This window comes from Pseudophryne corroboree, chromosome 6 (assembly GCF_028390025.1).
Source record: "Pseudophryne corroboree isolate aPseCor3 chromosome 6, aPseCor3.hap2, whole genome shotgun sequence".
NCBI lineage: Eukaryota > Metazoa > Chordata > Amphibia > Anura > Myobatrachidae > Pseudophryne > Pseudophryne corroboree.
The window spans coordinates 802963194-802978979 of record NC_086449.1 but is presented as its reverse complement, the minus strand read 5'-3'; the positions used below and the strand labels follow the sequence as shown (position 1 = coordinate 802978979).

Genomic DNA, 15786 nt, shown 5'->3' with positions numbered 1-15786 from the left:
ACCCTTGCTGCTGTGAGTAATGAGCTGACTGGTTGGGTGTCATGGTTGAACCCGCGAAATTGGTTCTCCGGTTTAGGAGACTGGGCTCAAGGAGTCATAATGGATGTTGGGAAGTTTCTCCTATGTATCTTAGGTGTTATCATAACGATTGGTTTGATATTTAGATGCGGTCAGGCTTTAATGAGGTGCAATCGTCGTACTAGGGTAATGAGTTTAAGGAGTGAGGAAACTGTAATTCCAATGGACTTGATTTATGACCCAAATGTAGAAACAATGATGTGATGAAAATGCGATTTCTACGGTCCGTTTCTTTCACCTGTTTTTCCGTTTCCTCCAAGGTAAAAAGACCCACTTGGACGAGGAATTTGATGAGCCGATATACAGACAACAGATGGATTAAAGAAGAAGTTTTGACAACCTGATACACAGATTTTGATGAACTATGCCATGGATCCCCAGTTTCCCTAGAAATTTTAAAATTACGCTAGCCCAACACTTTTGTAAATCTATGGACATTGACAGCTTTTGCTCGCACCTTATGGGCAAAAGCACAAAGAAGACTGCATTCAACAGACACCAAACAAGACCTCAATCGACGAATGTACATTTACCTGACATAGAATACCACCGCATTTACCGTAATTATGTCTTTTCTTCATTTCTACAACCCTCAGGTAATGACACACATAGTCGATAGGGAATACAGGCACAGATATCAGCAATCACATATCTCCCCCATTCATGTATCATCAACTAAAATGTGCTCCCCCATTTTGTTACAACCAAAGCCGAAAAGAGCTCGGTAAAGTTTGACAGCCCATCCACAGACCCGTACCACGGGATAAGAAGGAATTCAAATGTATACTTCGCAATACCTCGAAGCTTGATTTAAAACACGTACGGCACGATGATACATGACCCCCAAGCACGGATTCATACACACATGCTTCTGCTATCTCACTAGGTCATACCCTTTTCCTACCTTCTCCTCTCCTCCCCTACCCAACCATGTAATTGTATTAACCCCTGACATATATTTTTCTCCTTTTGAAATGTTTTAGAAGGTGGCAGTTATTGTTGACTGCCAAAGGGTGGACTGTCAAAGTCAGAAAAATATCTCTATGCACACTACCATATTTGCACCTCACACGGGTCCGTGCTGCGCATGCGTAAGCTCTCCCGTACGTGCGCATACTCACAGTCGCGGGCACCCGCAGGCGCACGGTATGCGTATTTACGGTAGAGTTTATGTGATCGTAGCGTGCGACTCAATCATTACATATTTTCACTATATAATGTATTTTTTAGATCATGGTCCCTTTGATAGATTCTGAAAGTTTGGTTAATATAGAATGTTCATGAACAGAGAAATCCCTCTTTGTTTGATACGAAGGGTCAGACAGGAGTAATACAGTGGTGTTTAGTATCCATCGGAAGAATATTTAATTAGAAATATTCCGGTGTTGGTTTGAAGCAGATCAATCGCTCGTGCGAATAGTTATGGACATAAGAAGTTTATGAACATTTACTTTATTTGCACTTTATTACCCATGCGGCGGGAAACCCAGTTTCCCTCCCACCTGAGCTGTTGGAAATAGTCACAGCCCACCTGTATGAATCAACCTATGACCTTTTGTTATAATGCAAGGAGGAATTCCTGTGTCCAATGAACAATGAGATTGTAGGGACCATTGAATTGCATTGTGTGTGGGGCATAAATAGAAAGGCCGATCACATCCAGCTCTCACTCTTCAACGGTTATCATTGCTGAAAATCGGGAGCAGGATGTCCAGAGGCGCATGCGATCGTTTCCTTTGTGCGTAAGTTTTTCTCCGTAATCATACTGTTTCTCTCTTGTTATTATGGGCCATATCTTTCTCTCTCTTCTCTTTCTCTCATTTTTCTCTTAAACTTAATTGTATTGTATTTACTGTGTAGTTACCTGGTTAGTTAGTCTATGTTATATTGTAGTGTATGATTTGTATTTGTATTAATTCTTTTGCAAGTATATCATTCAAAATATATATATATTAGGCGTTGGACCCTAAGCCCAGGTATCTGTGTATTTCTTATAGAGTTAAGTATTCTCAGAGCGTCGGTGACGCTCAAACTGCTTTTAAGCTAGTAAGGTTATACTGTGTTGCATTTACACCATATCACTACACAAAGGGTTTACTGCATAATACACTGTTTATGGTTTAGATATAAAGGTTTTACATTGTGAGCGTATGCGCCGCTGGTGATCTCCTCGTGGTCTCGAGCGGTCGCATCGCTATAGCGAATCATTACGGTAGTCGGCAGCCAATAGCGTGCCTGCCAGTGATCTCTTGGCCTTGAGCGAATGTAACGCTTGAGCGTCTCGACCACGGCTAAGCGATTGTTACGCAACGTGCGTACCCTTACGGTACTTCATACGTAGTTAGCGTACAGTGTTCTTAGACCTCATAAAGGGTATTATATAAGATAAATAATCTGCTTTAACAATACCATTCAAAGAGAATGAACAGAAGATAAATCTAAATCAAATCAATATTTGGTGTGACCACCCCTTGCCTTCAAAACAGCATATTCTAGGTACACTTGCACACAGTTTTTGAAGGTACTCGGTTGTATGAAACATCTTGGAGAACTAACAACAGATCTTCTGCGGATGTAGGCTTAATCAAATCCTTTTGTCTCTTCATGTAATCCCAGACAGACTAGATGATGTTGAGATCAGCGCTCTGTGGGGGCCATATCATCACTTCCAGGACTCCTTGTTCTTCTTTACGCTGAAGATAGTTCTTAATGACAGCTGTATGTTTGGGGTCGTTGTCCCTCTGCAAAATAAATACATTCTTTGTGCTTCATTGCTGAGAAATACAGGCAGGTACTTATCCATCATGCAATACCATCAGGGAGGTGTCTGATTGGCTTCCAATCCTAGTTTTCTCTTCTGTTTTCTTAAAGCATTCTTACTTTGTAGCAGTTTTTCTACACCTGCCTAACACATATGCACAGTACTGTGGGGGTCACTCTGACCTAATCGCTCGCTGCCGTTCATCGCAGCAATCAGGTCAGAAGTGCGCATGCGCCGGCTCCGCAGTGCGCCGACGCGTGGCTGACAGCCGACGGCTGTTGTTGCCTAGCGATCACTTCTGCCTGATTTACAGGTAGAGACGGTCGCTGGGCGGGAGGGGGCAGCACGGCGGCATTTGCCCGCCATTTTGTGGGCACGGTCCGTCCAACGTAGGTGTGGCCGGACCATGCGGGAAGCGGGCCGCAGTGTCTGCGTGACGTCACACGCAGGTGCTGCGACCCGGGCAGTAATGAGTATCTTCCGGCCAGCACGCAAAAGCTGCTCTGGCCGGGAGCTACTCCTGAAGTGCCAAAGCGTTGCCGCTGTGCGATGCTTTTGCACTTCTGTGGGGGGCCGTCACTGACATGCGGGGCGGGCCAGCTCTGTGCTGGGCGTCCCCCCTGCATGTCAGTGTGCCTGATCGAAGCCCTGCAAAATTTTCAAGGGCTACGATCAGGTCTGAATTAGGCACTCTGTGTGTGTGTATGTGTGTGTATATATATATATATATATATATATATATAAAATTCATAGGAATCCGTGTTTATATAACCGGACTAATATATTATTGAGCCTTGCATATACCACCGCCCTCAAAAGATGCTCCTGATGGTGCACACTGACCCCCACCCAAATAATAAATAAAACAGTAATATAAATAAAATTCTGTACTGTCCCTTTAAATGAACAATACAAACTTTGCTATGAAAAGAGATTGAGGCAAATTTCCTTCCCTGGTTTACAGCAGTAATTCCCTACAAACAGGAAGGATTAGACCCTTGTAGTTGTGCGTCTTGTGTATCCTGCCTCTATCACTGGAGGGGCTGCTTTCAAAGCATGGCACGCGGCCCACTCTAGCTGGGGCTTCCTCTTGCACCCCGTCAGATGTATGATTAATGAGAGTGTGCCAAGGAGCAGTCTCGCGGGTGATGCGGCATCTTTCATGTAGATGAGTCTTGGAGGCCCCTCTCCGCTTGTCACTTGCATGTCTTATATGAGACGAGCGTCAGCTCCGAAGACAGCACCTTGGTATATTGTCAGCAATAATTATCTGTAGGAATAACTGGAGCAGTAATGTAACCGCAGAATCTTGATTCCAATTCCCCCGGCTTGGAACGGTGCCCACACTAGTCAGCGATACCCTTTTTGTCTCGCCGTCTTCGCAGGCAGGTGAGTTGAGCGTACACGCTTGTTAGGCAGCTGCAGTACTGCCGGGGCATTATCCGGATCCGCGCCTGTCACTGGGCTTGGCTGGTTATAGAGTTCTATGCCTCCGGCGCTTAACCCCTCGTACACCAAGATGTCATTACTCCACAATACGGCCGTACTTCCAGAAGCAGATAAATACACAGGGGTAAATTTACTAAGGTGGGAGATTTTTAGAACTGGTGATGTTGCCCATAGCAACCAATCAGATTATATCTATTATCTGCTAGAAGCAGCTAGATAAATGGTAAGTAGAATCTGATTGGTTGCCATGGGCAACATCACCAATTCTAAAAATCTCCCACCTTAGTAAATTTACCCCACAGACGTGATCCCGTGCTCTTTACAAAATAACATGAAATGACATTACTGGTAGATTTTTATTTTCGATTATACATCAAAGCTAGATAGTACAGGCATTACATTATATGTGGCTGATCCGCCACTCCAAACATGCACTTGTGCCTTCTCACTGTATTCTTTCATACTGGATTGCAAGCTTTTGGGACCAGGGCCCTCACTACATTTGTTCTGATTCTGTTTCTAGACTCTGTGTAGGCCGGTCACTGGAAAACAAGACTAATGCATACTTTTGCCCTCGCTTGTGACGGGAGACAATCAATGTGCCGCCTATCGGCAGTGCCAGATTAAGGGCCACATGAGGCCTGGAGCTGAAATTTACAAAGGGCTTATTGTACGGGGCCGCCGATTGTGTGACTAATGATGTGGAGGACCAGTAGCGCGCATTACTAGGGAGGCCAATCCGGGGCCATTTTGTCAATCCTGGGATTCGGGATTGCAGTATGGATTGGTGTATCAAGCAAGGAGAGTGGGTGTGGAGGGCAGTGAAGGAAGGTGGGTGTAGGGAGCAGTGTGGGTGGGTGTAGGGAGCAGTGAAGGAAGGTGGGTGTAGGGAGCAGGGAGGGTGGGTGTAGGGAGCAGTGAGGGTGGGTGGGTGTAGGGAGCAGTGAAGGAAGGTGGGTGTAGGGAGCAGTGAGGGTGGGTGTAGGGAGCGGTGAAGAAGGATGGGAGTAGGGAGCAGTGAGGGAGGATGGGAGTAGGGAGCAGGGAGGGTGGGTGTAGGGAGCAGTGAAGGAAGGTGGGTGTAGGGAGCAGGGAGGGTGGGTGTAGGGAGCAGTGAGGGTGGGTGGGTGTAGGGAGCAGTGAAGGAAGGTGGGTGTAGGGAGCATGGAGGGTGGGTGTAGGGAGCAGTGAGGGTGGGTGGGTGCAGGGAGCAGTGAAGGAAGGTGGGTGTAGGGAGCAGTGAGGGTGGGTGTAGGGAGCGGTGAAGAAGGATGGGAGTAGGGAGCAGTGAGGGAGGATGGGAGTAGGGAGCAGTGAGGGAGGGTGGGTGTAGGGAGCAGTGAGGGAGGATGGGAGTAGGGAAGTCAGGGAGGATGTAAGTAGAGAGCAGTGAAGGAAGGTGGGTGTAGGGAGCAGTGAGGGAGGGTGGGTGTAGGGAGCAGTGAGGGAGGATGGGAGTAGGGAGCAGTGAAGGAAGGTGGGTGTAGGGAGCAGTGAGGGAGGGTGGGTGTAGGGAGCAGTGAGGGAGGATGGGAGTAGGGAGCAGTGAAGGAGGATGGGTGTAGGGAGCAGGGAGGGTGGGAGTAGAGAGCAGTGAGGGAGGAAGGGAGTAGAAAGCAGTGAGGGAGGATGGGAGTAGGGAGCGTGACAGAGGATGGGAGTAGGGAGAAGTGAGGGAGGGTGGGTGTAGGGAGCAGTGACGGAGGATGGGAGTAGGGAGCAGTGAGGGAGGATGGGAGCAGTATGGGAGTAGGGAGCAGTGAGGGAGGGTGGGTGTACGGAGCAGTGACGGAGGATGGGAGTAGGGAGGGAGGATGGGAGTAGGGAGCAGTGAGGGAGGGTGGGTGTAGGGAGCAGTGACGGAGGATGGGGGAGCAGTGAGGGAGGATGGGAGTAGGGAGCGGTGACGGTGGATGAGAGTAGGGAGCAGTGACGGAGGATGGGAGTAGGGAGCGGTGAGGGAGGATGGGAGTAGGGAGCGTGACAGGATGGGAGTAGGGAGCAGTGAGGGAGGGTGGGTGTAGGGAGCAGTGAGGGAGGATGGGAGAAGGGAGCGGTAAGGGAGGATGGGAGTAGGGAGCGGTGAGGGAGGATGGGAGCAGGGAGGGTGGGTGTACGGAGCAGTGACGGAGGATGGGAGTAGGGAGGGAGGATGGGAGTAGGGAGCAGTGAGGGAGGATGGGAGTAGGGAGCGGTGAGGGAGGATGGGAGTAGGGAGCAGTGATAGAGGATGGGTGTACGGAGCAGTGACGGAGGATGGGAGTAGGGAGCAGTGAGGGAGGGTGGGTGTACGGAGCAGTGACGGAGGATGGGAGTAGGGAGGGAGGATGGGAGTAGGGAGCAGTGAGGAAGGGTGGGTGTAGGGAGCAGTGACGGAGGATGGGGGAGTAGTGAGCAGTGAGGGAGGATGGGAGTAGGGAGCGGTGACGGTGGATGAGAGTAGGGAGCAGCGATGGAGGATGGGAGTAGGGAGCGGTGAGGGAGGATGGGAGTAGGGAGCGTGACAGAGGATGGGAGTAGGGATCAGTGAGGGGGGGTGGGTGTAGGGATCAGTGAGGGAGGATGGGAGTAGGGAGCGGTGAGGGAGGATGGGAGTAGGGAGCGGTGAGGGAGGATGGGAGTAGGGAGCGGTGACGGAGGATGGGAGTAGGGAGCAGTGAGGGAGGGTGGGTGTAGGGAGCAGTGAGGGAGGGTGGGTGTAGGGAGCAGTGAGGGAGGATGGGAGTAGGGAGCGGTGAGGGAGGATGGGAGTAGGGAGCGGTGAGGGAGGATGGGAGTAGGGAGCGTGACAGAGGATGGGAGTAGGGAGCAGTGAGGGAGGATGGGAGTAGGGAGCGGTGAGGGAGGATGGGTGTAGGGAGCAGTGACGGAGGATGGGAGTAGGGAGCGGTGAGGGAGGATGGGTGTAGGGAGCAGTGACGGAGGATGGGAGTAGGGAGCGGTGAGGGAGGGTGGGTGTAGGGAGCAGTGAGGGAGGATGGGAGTAGGGAGCAGTGACGGAGGATGGGAGTAGGGAAGTCAGGGAGGATGGGAGTAGGGAGCATTGACAGAGGATAGGAGTAGGGAGCAGGGAGGGTGGGTGTAGGGAGCGGTGAGGGAGGATGGGAGTAGGGAGCGGTGAGGGAGGATGGGTGAAGGGAGCAGTGAGGGAGGATGGGTGAAGGGAGCAGTAAGGGAGGGTGGGTGTAGGGAGCAGTGAGGGAGGATGGGAGTAGGGAGCAGTGACGGAGGATGGGAGTAGGGAAGTCAGGGAGGATGGGAGTAGGGAGCATTGACAGAGGATAGGAGTAGGGAGCGGTGAGGGAGGATGGGTGTAGGGAGCAGTGAGGGAGGATGGGAGTAGGGAGCGGTGAGGGAGGATGGGTGAAGGGAGCAGGGAGGGTGGGTGTAGGGAGCAGTGAGGGAGGATGGGAGTAGGGAGCAGTGACGGAGGATGGGAGTAGGGAGCATTTAGGGAGGGTGGGTGTAGGGAGCAGTGACGGAGGATGGGAGAAGGGAGCAGTGAGGGAGGATGGGAGTAGGGAGCGTGATGGAGGATGGGAGTAGGGAGCAGTGAGGGAGGATGGGAGTAGGGAGCAGTGAGGGAGGGTGGGAGTAGGGAGCAGTGAGGGAGGATAGGAGTAGGGAGCAGTGAGGGAGGATGGGAGTAGGGAGCAGTGAGGGAGGATGGGAGTAGGGAGCGGTGAGGGAGGGTGGGTGTAGGGAGCAGTGAGGGAGGATGGGAGTAGGGAAGTCAGGGAGGATGTAAGTAGAGAGCAGTGAAGGAGGATGGGTGTAGGGAGCAGTGAGGGAGGGTGGGTGTAGGGAGCAGTGACGGAGGATGGGAGTAGGGAGCAGTGAGGGAGTAGGGAGCAGTGAGGGAGGATGGGAGTAGGGAGCAGTGAGGGAGGATGGGAGTAGGGAGCAGTGAGGGAGGGTGGGTGTAGGGAGCAGTGAGGGAGGATGGGAGTAGGGAAGTCAGGGAGGATGTAAGTAGAGAGCAGTGAAGGAGGGTGGGTGTAGGGAGCAGTGACGGAGGATGGGAGTAGGGAGCAGTGAGGGAGTAGGGAGCAGTGAGGGAGGGTGGGTGTAGGGAGCAGTGAGGGAGGAGTGAGGGAGGATGGGAGTAGGGAGCGTGACGGAGGATGCATTACTACACACACACACACCGCAGAACCCCTTACTACACTCACACCGCAGAAGCCATTACTACACTCACACTGCAAAACCCGTTACTACACTCACACAACAGAACCCGTTACTACACTCACACAACAGCACCTGTTTCTACACTCACAACGCAGAACCCATTACTACACTCACACTGCAGAACCCGTTACTACACACACACCACAAAACCCATTACTACACTCACACCGCAGAACCAACTCACACCGCAGAACCAATTACTACACTCACACCGCAGAACCCCTTACTAAACTCACACAAGAGCATCAGTTACTACACTCACACCGCAGAACCCATTACTACACTCACACCGCAGAACCCATTACTACACTCACACAACAGCACCCCTTACTACACACACACAACAGCACCCGTTACTACACACACACACCGCAGAACCCATTACTACACTCACACTACGGAACCCGTTACTACACTCACACCGCAGAACCCATTCCTACACTCACACCGCAGAACCCGTTACTACACTCACACCGCAGAACCCGTTACTACACTCACAATGCAGAACAAATTACTACACTCACACAACAGCACCAGTAACTATACTCACACCGCAGAACCCATTAGTACACTCATACAGCAGAACCCAATACTACACACAGAGCAGCACCCCTTACTACACTCACACAGCAGCACCCCTTACTACACACACACACACACACACCAGCACCCCTTACTACACACACACACACACACACACACACACACACACACAAACCAGCACCCCTTACTACACACACAGCAGCACCCTTTACTAAACACACACAGCAGCACCATCCCTTACTACACACACACACACACACACACACACACACACAACAGCACCCCTTACTACACACACACAGAAGCACCCTTACTACACACACACACACACACACACACACACACACACACACACACACACACAGCAGCACCCTTTACTAAACACACACACAGCATCCCTTACTACACACACAGCAGCACCTGTTATTTACCCTCACCCAGCACTCATAAACTATTAATTGATCAATTTAAATTTCAGTGCACACTAACACATTCACCTCCCCACACAACCACATATAGAAACACACAGTACACACACATAAAGTACACACACACACACATATACACAGAGCACACACTAGACACACATAAAGTACACCCACCCAACACCACATATACACACACACACACACACACACACACACACACACACTACACTATACACTATACACATATAAAGTATACACACCACCACATGTACACACACTTAGTACACACAAATACACACACACCACTACATATAGAGTACACACACACACAGTACAAACTACACACAAAGTACAAACACAGTACACATTACATACACACACAAAGTACACACAAACCCCCACCACAACATATACACACAGACGCAGTTTAATTTTAAAATCTGGTATAATCCAATTTATTTATTAGGATATAAAGCATAAAAACACAATATTATTTACAGTTTATATGGTCTATATAATGCTGATGGTCCTAATACTAGTATACATACACAGTACAATACATGACAAAAAAAAACCAAGAAACATTTAAAATGCCACTTGAATAATGCGAGAAGGAATATTTTGCTGTCCTATTTGATTGGAGAAAAATCTGAATGCGGATGCCAATGCCAAAAGCATCACCACTTTCCAAGTGAGAAACTTCAACTCTATCTCTTGTAGAGGCTCAAACCAATCCGATTGAAGGAACTGCAACACCACATTAAGGTCCCATGGTGCCACTGGAGGCACAAATGGAGGCTGGATGTGCAGAACCCCTTTCACGAAGGTCTGAACCTCTGGAAGAGCGGCCAATTGTTTTTGGAAGAAAATTGACAAGGCCGAAATCTGGACCTTGATTGACCCCAATCGAAGGCCTGCCTCCACACCAGCCAGTAGAAAATGGAGAAAACGTCCCAACTGAAACTCTTCCGTAGGAGCCTTCTTGGATTCACACAAAGACACATATTTTCTCCAAATACGGTGGTAATGTTTCGACGTTACTCCTTTCCTGGCCTGAATGAGTGCGGGAATTACTTCCTTTGGAATACCCTTTCGGGCTAGGATCCGGCGCTCAACAGCCATGCCGTCGAAACGTAGCCGCGGTAAGTCTTGATACACGCACGGCCCCTGCTACAGCAGGTTCTCGCGAAGAGAAGAGGCCAAGGATCTTTTATGAGCAACTCCTGAAGATCTGGGTACCAAGCCCTCCTTGGCCAGTCTGGGGCACTGAAGATTGCTCGAACCCTTGTTCTTCTTATGATTCTGAGAACTTTTGGGATCAGCAGAAGTGGAGGGAAGACATACACTGACCGAAATACCCACTGGGTCACTAGCGCATCCACTGCTATTGCTTGAGGGTCTCTCGACATGGAACAATATTTCTGAAGCTTCTTGTTGCGACGAGATGCCATCATGTCTACTTGAGGAACTCCCCAAAGACTTGTCACCTCTGCGAAGACTTCTTGGTGGAGGCCCCACTCTCCTGGATGGAGATCATGTCTGCTGAGGAAGTCTGCTTCCCAGTTGTCTACTCCCGGAATGAAAATTGCCGATAGAGCCGTTACATGTCTTTCTGCCCAGAGGAGGATCTTTGTCACCTCTGCCATCGTCGCTCTGCTTTTCGTTCCACCCTGCCTGTTTATGTACGCGACTGCTGTTACACTGTCCGACTGGATCTGCACGGGATGATCCTGAAGAAGATGTACCGCTTGTTGAAGGCCGTTGTAAATGGCTCTCAATTCCAGCACGTTTATGTGAAGGCAGGTTTCCTGACTTGACCATTTTCCTTGGAAGCTTTCCCCCTGAGTGACAGCTCCCCAGCCTCGGAGACTGCATCCATGGTTACCAGGACCCAGTCCTGAATCCCGAACCTGCTTCCCTCTAGTAGGTGCGAGCTGTGTAGCTACCACAGGAGCGAAATCCTGGCTTTTGACAACAGGATTATCTTCCGGTGCATGTGTAGGTGGGATCCCGACCACTTGTCCAACAGGTCCCACTGGAATACTCTGACATGGAACCTGCCAAACTGTATGGCCTCGTAGGCCGCCACCATCTTCCCCAACAACCGAATGCACTGATGGATCGACACACTCGATAGTTTCAATATCTGTTTTACCATTTTCTGGATTTCCAGAGCCTTTTCCACCAGGAAGAAATACTCTCTGAACTTCTGTGTCCAGAATCATCCCGAGGAAAGACAATCTTGTTGTCGGTTCCAACTGTGACTTTGGAAAATTTATGATCCAACCGTGTTGTTGGAGTATGGACAGGGAGAGCATGATGTTCTGTAGCAACTGCTGCCTGGATCTCGCCTTTATCAGGAGATCGTCCAGATAAGGAATTATATTGACTCCTTTTTGACAAAGGAGGACCATCATCTCCGCCATCACCTTGGTGAATACCCTCTGCGCCATGGAGAGACCGAAAGGCAACGTCTGGAACTGGTAATGGCAATCCTAAACCGCGAATCTCAGATAAGCCTGGTGAAGAGGATAAATGGGAACATGCAGGTAAGCATCCTTTATGTCTACTGACACCATGTAAGTAGAGATTCAGATTTTTTTAAGTTTAGGATCGGTCTGACCGAGCCGTCCAGCTTCGGAACTACAAAGAGGCTGGAATAAAGTCCCTCCCCTTGTTGTGACAAATGTACCAGGACTATGACCTGATCCAGACACAATTTTTGAATTAGCGCTGTTACTGCCTCTCGTTCTGGAAGAGAAGCTGGCAAGGTCGATTTGAAAAATCGGCATGGGGGAACGTCTTGAAACTCCAGCTTGTACCCCTGGGATACTATCTGCAAAACCCAGGGGTCCAGGCCAGACTGAACCCAACATTGGCTGAACAGTTTGAGACGTGCCCCCACCCGAGCGGCCTCCCGCAAGGGAGCCCCAGCGTCATGCTGTAGATTTGGCAGAAGTAGGGGTAGACTTCTGCTCCTGGGAACCTGAAGCCGCTGCGGACTTCTTTCCCTTTCCCCTTCCCCTACCTGCAAAGAAGGGGGAACCTCTAGCTTTCTTGTATTTATTTGGCTGAAAGGACTGCATGTGAGAGTCCTTTTTCCCGGTGCAGGCGCAGAAGGAAAAAATGTCGACTTACCTGCGGTAGCCGCCGAGACTAACGCATCCAGTCCATCGCCAAAAAGGCCTCAACTTTATATGGGAGAGCCTCCATATTTCTTTTGGAATCTGCATCCGCGTTCCACTGGCGAATCCACAACGCCCTCTGAGCCGATACTGCCATGGTAGCTGCTTGTGAACTCAAGAGTCCAATATCTTTCATCGCTTCTAGCATGTATGCGGCAGCGTCTTTGATATTCCCTAACTTGAGTATCTCATCTTTATCAATCGTGTCAATTTCTGATGACACGCTGTCTGATCATTTTTCAATAGCGCGACTCACCCATGCACAAGCAATTGTGGGCCTGAGCAATGTACCATTGGCAACATAAATGGATTTCAATGTAGTTTCCATTTTCCGGTCAGCCGGCTCCTTTAGTGAAGCCGTGCCAGGTGCAGGGAGAATTACCTTCTTTGTCAACCTGGATAGTGCACTGTCTAACATATGGGGTGACTCCCATTTTTTTCTGTCCTCTACCTCTAAGCTATTTGAATTCTCTTGGGAATACGAAATGTATTTTCGGGATTCACCCACATCCCTTCAAAGAGAGTATTAAGCTCGTGGGAAGGAGGGAAAGTGACCTTAGATTTCTTTTCTTTATAGAAATAAGCCTTCTCCTGAGGTACAGGAGTGGCTTACGTGACTTCCAGAACCTCCCTTATAGCCACAATCATATATTGTATATTTTTTGCCAATTTATGATCTATTTCCCTGGAGTCACTATCGTCGACACAAGAATCAGTGTCCGTGTCGGTATCAGTATTCACAATATTCGCAAATGGTCTCTTATGTGACCCAGAGGGGTCGCCTGCGGATGGAAGAACAGAGCCCTGAAAAATCACATCCTCCACAGATTATCTCCAGCATTCAGCATGAGATTCAGACTTATCTAATCTCCTATTGATATGATGCATACTATCACGTATTTCTTTCACCCATGCAGGCTCTTGGTGTGCTGGCAGCGCCACCACCTTACAACTCTGTGTCCCTAAAACGCCTTCCTCCGGGGAGGAACTCCCTGCTTCTGACATGGCTTACACACGTGCACAACACACACACACAGACACACTGGGATTTATAGGGGACAGAACCACAGTAAAATCTGTCAGAGGGACACAGTTTAGGAGCAGCCAGTTCACAACCCCAGCGCCAGTATCTAATGCCCGTGAACACAGAATGCCCACTGACATGCAGCTCTTTTTACACAGTAAAACACACTTGTAAAGCACCAAATTCGCTTGTGGCCCCCCCCCCCCCCCCCCCCCCGTTTTGCACCCTTATACTTGTAGTCAGAAGTGAAGGAGGACCAGCGTTGTCTCTGCAGCCTGAGGAGAGAGAAAATATCGCTGAGCAGTGTGCTGGCTGCCTGAGGAAGAAGGTCCACCCCCACAATGGCACGTTTTTACCTCAGAGACTTTGCATAATATTTATACTGGCGGGGGTAGGGCTGTGCCTGGGCATCTTATGCCCCCTTTTTGCCAGTTTCTAGAGGTGTTTTTGCTGCCCAGGGCGCCCCCCCCGCGCCCTGCACAGTGCCTGTGTGTGTGGGCAGCAGGGACGTGCAGTCAGGGGAGGCAGTGCCTCCCCTGTCATTAATGATTAAAATATTATAAAGAAGATACTTATGACACATATTCTGTGTCATGAGTATCTGCTTTATATTATCCTAATCATTACTAGTGTGTAAAATGGGGTTGGGAGGCACCGATCGTGGTGCCTCCCTGTCAGATAGGGAAAGGTATGGAGAGCGGGGGGCGGGCACGGGCGGGGCCTAGCAATGGGCATTAAAAGCCCATTAAAATAACATGGGAAAGCGGCACCATTAGTGGTGCCGCTTTCACACAGGGACGTGCTTTCAACCTATGAAAGCACGTCCCATATCAGTCGGGCCACAGTGATTGGCCAGCGGATCCGTCACTGGATCCGCTGTCAATCACTGTTGTGGGCGCGGCGGAGGTGCGGGTGTCGGCGGAGGTGCTGGCGGCGATAGGCGGCGGAGGTGCTGGCGGCGATAGGCGGCGGAGGTGCAGGTGACGGAGGTGCAGGCGGCCGGGCGCGGGCGGCGGTGCAGAGTTTGGGCAGCGGAGCAGTACCAATTTCAAAAATGGCGCCATAGCGTAATTTTTTAAATTCAAGATGGCCGCCGCGAGCCAATCACGGCTCGCCGCGTCATCGCCCCGCCCCCCCCCCCCCCCCCCCCCGGCTGACTTATATAAGTCAGCGCGAGGGAGCGGCTGTCAGTCCGACGGCGTAGGAGGAGCGGAGAAGAGCTCCTGAAGGCAGAAGACGTCGGAAGTCCTGGATGGGCAGTGGCTATGCAAAGGAGCTTAGCAGCCGCCGCCCACCAGGTGAAGATGCTGAAAGCCCTGGGGAAGGCGGCGGCCATGCAAAAGAGCTTAATGGCCGCCGCCTCCCAGGTGAAGACGCCGAAGGAAGACGCTGGAAGCCCTGGGGAGGTGGCGCCCCCCCAGGTGAAGACGCCGGAAGCCCTGGGGAGGCGGCGGCCATGCAAAAGAGCTTAAAGGCCGCCGCCCCCAGGTGAAGACGCTGTCAATTAAACTATTTTTTTTTTTAAAGAGACTGGTGTTTTTATTTTAATATTTTCTTTACAGGTGGAGAACAGGTGCCAGTAGGCCATTTATGTCCGGGCATGCTGGCACTTGTGGTTCTCCATGTGCCAGCATGCTGGGGCAGGCTTGCTGGGACCTGTAGGCCACCTGTCAAGAACAATATTAACAATAAACCCCGCACCCACCGCCACCAGGGGTGCGGGGCATAGCACTGGGCTATCAGCCCAGTGCTAGTTGTTGCTCTGGAGAGGGACCCCATTTTCATTTTTTGGGGTCCCCACTTCCGAGGAATTCCAGCCCTGGGCTGACTGGTTTGGGGGGGCAGATTAATGTTATGGCAGGGGGACCCCATACCGAGTGTCTCCCCTGCTATGGCATTACCCCCCCTGGCTGGTTCTGCCCGGTGCTGGTTTCACGAACGTGGGGGGGGGGGGCTACACTTTTTTTTTTTAACCCCACTCTATGGGGAGGGGGGTGGGGGTGGCTGCTTGTGCCTCCCCAGCCACCGACCTCACCGCACGCCACTGGTGGGCAGCAATGGTGCGCTGCGATCCCGCCAACCGCGCGGTACCTCAGCCATCACTTTACTCGATAGAAGATCTGTCTTCTT

At 50.7% G+C, this 15786-nt stretch overlaps 1 protein-coding gene across 1 annotated transcript in view; it reads left to right on the top strand.

Moving 5' to 3' along the window:
• Positions 1–4206: 4206 nt before the first annotated feature.
• The window catches only part of LOC134935755 (mediator of RNA polymerase II transcription subunit 15-like), a 40394-nt gene continuing 28814 nt past the window's right edge, over positions 4207–15786 (top strand). Inside the window, exon 1 of the mRNA XM_063930596.1 lies at positions 4207–4228. The gene's annotated coding sequence lies outside the window, so the exon portion shown is untranslated. The remainder of the gene's footprint in view (positions 4229–15786) is intronic.